We start from the raw sequence: 6,185 nt of genomic DNA, 5'->3' as shown, positions 1-6,185 counted from the left end.
ATAATAAGTAAAGGTTATCATCTGTATTTATAAAATAAAGTCACACAGCTAAACCATTGCTTTAAACAAATCAGCTTTGTATATTGCATTCCGGGCAAGAGTTTAAAAATAGCTAAGAAAAAATGTGAAAACCGTTGACTTGTAACATAACCTCTAAGAGCTCTTTCTTGCTTTGGTGTTATCTCAGACCACCCTGGTTCTTGCCGAGCGAGGCTAGGATTGGGGTGAAGATACAGCAGACTCCTCTTATCCACGGTTTTGCTTTCCATGGCTTCAGTTACTCAAGGTCAAAAGAGGTCTGAAAATACGAAATGAAACATTCCAAAAATAAACAGTGCATAAATTTTAAACTGTGTGCCCTTCTGAGTAGCGTAATGAAGTCTCGTATCATCCCTCTCCGTCCTGCATGGGCTCCTCAGCCATTGGCATCCTGACATCCGGCAATGGACGCTGACCTGATTCAATGACCCCTGAGCCGCGGAAGCAGGTGGCCCTTCCCGCGACTTCTCACCAGAAGGTCCGTAGCAGCCTAGAGCCGTGTCACCGTGCATATGGCATTCATGTTGCTTCACCTCATCAGGTAGGCATGTTATCATCTCACATCGTCACAAGAGGAGGGGTGAGCACCGTGCGATAGATGCTTTGAGAGAGAGAAAGACAGCATTTGGATAAGTTTTATTCTAGTAGATCGTTATAACTGTTTGATTGTGTTATCAGTTATCGTTGTTACTGTGCCTCATTTACTGTTTTTCCCAAATCGACTTCAGTAAATTTTCCCCGCCTCCCACCCTGTCCTTTTCATACTGTTCTCCTCTGAGCCCTGAGTGTTCTTCTATAAAATAATCATAACGGACTTCCTGGCAGTCCAGTGGTGAAGGCTTCGCACTTCCAGTGTGGGAGGCATGGGTTCCATCTCTGGTTGGGGGGAGTTCCCTGTGCTACAAGGTGCAACCAAAATAAATCATAATAATAGCTGGCCTTTATCTACTAAATGTAGCAAGCTGCGGGTGAGGCATTTAACATGAATTTTCATATTTAAGCCTCACCACAATAATGGTCACCCTAGAGACAGATACTATGACCATTTCAATTTCATAAATGGGAAAGTGCCGGCAGAGAGAGAGTACCTTCCCATGGTCACATGGTTAGTGAGTGTGAGTGTCTTCTCCAGAGATGTCTGAGCCATTTTTGCAAACTCAGTGGCAGACCAGAGCTGGCTACTGAGTAGGAACCCAGTGAAAGTCAGTGCCCTGACTCAGGTTTGACCCAATGTCTCCATTTACTGAGCCCATTGGGGTGTGGATGAGCCCGCTTGGTCTTCCAAAGAGTGTAAAGAGGTATCTGTGTAATTTGCATTTTGCATCTCTTATTGACAAAGTCCTTGAAATCAGTCTGTTCCCAACAGCCTCAGAGTCCCACTCTCACAAGCTCTTTCATTTTGTTCCAAAAATTGTGGCAGGAAATTTCCAAGCTGTTGATATGCCGGGGTGGAGTTTGTTATCACTAGCAGATCTGATGTTGGAAGCTGTGTGAAAGATCTCATGAATAATAGAACATGGGCTGGTGCTCATTCCTCCTTGTGAGGACCAGGCACGTCCAAGATGGAGCACACAGGAGCTGGCAGCCAGGGCCAGGGGCCACTCGCATAAATGCTGTGGCTGCATCTGAAGGCTTGCCCACACTTCCCAGGGATCAGACCGCCAGATGCACTACAACGAATTACAAAGAGATACCTGGGTAAGGAGTCAGAACAGCTGAGTTTGAGGCTTGCAGTACAACCTTAACAAAATTACTCTTGCTCTCTGATCTCCACTCTAAGGAGAGAGTTTAAGAATCTGCCTGCAATGCAGGAGACCTGGGTTCAGTCCCTGGTAGGCAGATCCCCTGGAGAAAGGAATGGCACACTCCAGTATTCTTGCCTGGAGAATCCCATGGACAGAGGAGCCTGGCGGTGGGCTACAGTCCATGGGCTCTCAAAGAGTTGGACAGGACTGAGCGGCTAACATATACATACAGGCTTGTGTAAGCTATTTACTTATTTGGCTTTAATTGAAATATAGTTCATTGACAATATTGTGTTAGTTTCCGCTGTATAACAAATTGACACAGTTATACATATACATATATTCTTTTCTACTGTGGTTTATCACGGTATATCGCATATAGGTCTCTGTGCTTGCAGTAGGCTCTTGTTTATTCACTCTCTATGTGATACTTTGCATCTACTAACCCCAAGCTCCCAATCCAACGCCACCCTCCTTTGGCAGCCACAAGCCTGTTCTCTTTGCCTGTGAGTCTGCTTCTGTTTCATGGATAAATTAGTGTCATATTTTTGATTCCATATATAAATGATATCATAGGGTATTTTTATCCTTTTGACATTTCACTTAATAATAATCTCTAGGCCCATCAATGTTGCTGCAAATGCATTATCTCACTGTTTTTTATGGCTGAGTAATAATATAGTGTTGCTTGGAACATAGGGGTGCATGTACATTTTAAACTTACGGTTTTCTCTGGATATGCGCCCAGGAGTGGGAGTGCTGGGTCGCATGGCAATCCTAGTTTTAGTTTTTTGGGGACCTCCACTGTGTAAGCTATTAAGTCCAAACAGTGCTCTGAAGCTTGAGTGTCTTCTTTCTCTACAGACACAAGTGTACATCTGTGTACGTGTGTAAATACTTTTGTAGTCATGTGTATATATATGTGTGTGTGTATACATATGCATGTATACACATGTAGTACTGATGGTCCTCCCCCCTGGGCTGTGAGTGTGGGAGTATAGGATGGCCGTGGCAGTGACCTAGCCCCAGGAAGTTAGCAGTAGGAACCAAGGCCGCAAGGCCCTGGTGTAGAGAAAGAGGCCAGGGTGGTGGAGATGGGTCCAGTGCCCACTGTATACGCTAAAGGACTGAGGGAAGAAGAAATCTGAATCTGGATAGTGGGTGTAGGAGCTGATGGGTGGCGTGCAAGAGACCACTTGCAGATGGTGAACAGCCTAAGGGCGATAAACTCGGCACAGGAGAGCAAAGCCTCAGGAATTCCCGGAGCTGACGCACAAAGCCCACTGTCCCCGCTCCAGCGTGGATCCTTTGCGGTTCCCAAGGCCTGGTGCTAAGGCTTCCCCCAGGGATGCTAATTTTTAGATGAAATCACCGAATACCTACTGTATCAGTGAGCTTTTGTTGCATAACACTTAACCACTTGTTATTTCTCAGAAGTCTCAGGTTGGCTGGGAGGTCCCGCTGCCCCGGGCTGCACATAGCAGATGGCACTGGGCTGGTTGGTGTGTCTGTGGTCAGCCAGCAGGACAGCTGCTGGCCATCTGGCCCAGTGGTGGCCGACTCTTTCCTCCAAGTGCAGCTCACCCCCTCCGGCAGCTGGGTCACGGCGGTGGTGGGGTCCACGTGAGGGAGAGGCGGAAAAGTGCAAGTGCTTTTCTCAAAGCTTCTGCTCTGGACAATCTGTTACTCTCCCATTGGCAGAAACAAGTCACGTGGCCCATTCCAGGATCCAAGTGGGAATGAACTCGAGAGGCGGACAAAGGGAGGCCATCACTGGGGGCCATGAAAACAATAGGTCTGTTACATCTGGCTGGCTTAAAGGGATTTCTGAAGAATGCAAGCAAGATTATTTAATAAGACAAATGTGTATTGAGCTCCTACTATGTATCCAGTGCTCTTCTAGTATTTCACATGCTGGGGATTTGGAGGTGAGCAAGGAAAAATGTGCATCAGTCCATCTTCACATTGAAGAAAGAAAGTTAATTGCTCAGTCATGTCTGACACTTTGTGAGCCCATGGACTGTGGCCCACCAGGTTCCTCTGTCCATGGGGTTCTCCAGGCAAGAATACTGGAGTGGGTTGCCATTTCCTTTTTCAGTGGATCTTTCCCACCCAGGGATCAAACCTGGGTCTCCCAGTTTGATTCCTGGATTGGGAAGATCCACTGGAGAAGGGATAGGTTGCCCACTCCAATATTCTTGGGCTTCCCTGATGGCTTAGCTGGTAAAGAATCTACCTGCAATGTGGGAGACCTGGGTTTGATTGCTGGGTTGGGAAGATCCCCTGGAGAAAGGAAAGGCTACTCACTCCAGTATTCTGGCCTGGAGAATTCCATGGATTATATAGTCCATAGGGTCACAAAGAGTCAGACACGACTGAGTGACATTCTCTTTCATATTGAAAATGAAGTCCTAAAGCGGCCTTAAAGAGCTTCCATTCCAGTTTTTTTTAGATTCTCATTCAGTTCAGTTCAGTTCAGTTGCTCAGTCGTGTCTGACTCTTTGTGACTCCATGAATTGCAGCACGCCAGGCCTCCCTGTCCATCACCAACTCCCGGAGTTCACTCAAACTCATGTCCATAAGTTGGTGATGTCATCCAGCCATCTCATTCTCTATCTTCCCCTTTTCCTCCTGCCCCCAATCCCTCCCAGCATCAGAGTCTTTTCCAATGAGTCAACTCTTCACATGAGGTGGCCAAAGTACTGGAGTTTCAGCTTTAGCATCATTCCTTCCAAAGAAATCCCAGGGCTGATCTCCTTTAGAATGGACTGGTTGGATCTCCTCACAGTCCAAGGGACTCTCAAGTATCTTCTCCAACATCACAGTTCAAAAGCATCAATTCTTTGGCGCTCAGCTTTCTTCACAGTCCAACTCTCACATCCATACATGACCACTGGAAAAACCATAGCCTTGACTAGACGGACCTTTGTTGGCAAAGTAATGTCTCTGCTTTTGAATATGCTATCTAGGTTGGTCATAACTTTCCTTCCAAGGAGTAAGCGTCTTTTAATTTCATGGCTGCAGTCACCATCTGCAGTGATTTTGGAGCCCCAAAAAAGTCTGACACTGTTTCCACTGTTTCCCCATCTATTTCCCATGAAGTGATGGGACCGGATGCCATGATCTTCATTTTCTGAATCTTGAGCTTTAAGCCAACTTTTTCACTCTACTCTTTCACTTTCATTAAGAGGCTTTTTAGTTCCTCTTCACTTTCTGCCATAAGGGTGGTGTCGTCTGCATATCTGAGGTTATGATATTTCTCCTGGCAATCTTGATTCCAGCTTGTGCTTCTTCCAGCCCAGCATTTCTCATGATGTATTCTGCATATAAGTTAAATAAGCAGGGTGACAATATACAGCTTGACGTACTCCTTTTCCTATTTGGAACCAGTTTGTTGTTTGATGTCCAATTCTAACTGTTGCTTCCTGACCTGCATATAGGTTTCTCAAGAGGCAGGTCAGGTGGTCTGGTATTCCCATCTCTTTCAGATTTTTCCACAGTTTATTGTGATCCACACAGTCAAAGGCTTTGGCATAGTCAATAAAGCAGAAATAGATGCTTTTCTGGAACTCTCTTGCTTTTTCCATGATCCAGCGGATGTTGGCAATTTGATCTCTGGTTCCTCTGCCTTTTCTAAATCCAGCTTGAACATCTGAAAGTTCATGGTTCACGTATTGCTGAAGCCTGGCTTGGAGAATTTTGAGCATTACTTTACTAGCGTGTGAGATGAGTGCAATTGTGTGGTAGTTTGAGCATTCTTTGGCATTGCCTTTCTTTGGGATTGGAATGAAAACTGACCTTTTCCAGTCCTGTGGCCACTGCTGAGTTTTCCAAAGTTGCTGGCATTAGTTATCTATTTTACACATAATGTGTGTATATTGTATATATGTCGATCCCAGTCTCCCTGTTCCTCCCACTCCCCTTCCCTCTTGATATCCATACATTTGTTCTGTACATCTGTCTCTATTTCTGCTTTGCAAATGAGGTCATCTATAGAATTTTTCTAGATCCCACATGTATGCATTCAGTTCAGTTCAGTTCAGTCGCTCAGTCGTGTCCAACTCTTTGCGACCCCATGAACTGCAGCACACCAGGCCTCCCTGTCCATCACCAACTCCCGGAGTTCACTCAGACTCAAGTCCATCGAGTCAGTGATGCCATCCAGCCATCTCATCCTCTGGCGTCCCCTTCTCCTCCTGCCCCCAATCCCTCCCCGCATCAGAGTCTTTTCCAATGAGTCAGCTCTTCGCATGAGGTGGCCAAAGTACTGGAGTTTCAGCTTCAGCATCATTCCCTCCAAAGAAATCCCAGGGCTGATCTCTTTCAAATGGACCGGTTGGATCTCCTTGCAGTCCAAGGGACTCTCAAGAGTCTTCTCCAACACCACAGTTCAAAAGCATC

At 46.0% G+C, this 6,185-nt stretch overlaps 1 long non-coding RNA gene across 1 annotated transcript in view; it reads left to right on the top strand.

Moving 5' to 3' along the window:
- The first annotated feature begins 226 nt into the window (after positions 1 to 226).
- The window catches only part of LOC147367890 (uncharacterized), an 88,920-nt gene continuing 82,961 nt past the window's right edge, over positions 227 to 6,185 (top strand). Inside the window, exon 1 of the long non-coding RNA XR_015169344.1 lies at positions 227 to 580. This is a non-coding gene — a long non-coding RNA (uncharacterized LOC147367890). The remainder of the gene's footprint in view (positions 581 to 6,185) is intronic.

The sequence above is a fragment of the Bos grunniens genome, chromosome 8 (genome assembly GCF_055505025.1).
Source record: "Bos grunniens cultivar Pamir isolate PY7600 chromosome 8, Bosgru_T2T1.0, whole genome shotgun sequence".
Classification (NCBI taxonomy): domain Eukaryota; kingdom Metazoa; phylum Chordata; class Mammalia; order Artiodactyla; family Bovidae; genus Bos; species Bos grunniens.
The sequence above is the reverse complement of the archived record's forward strand: the minus strand, read 5'-3'. Positions and strand labels throughout refer to the sequence as shown.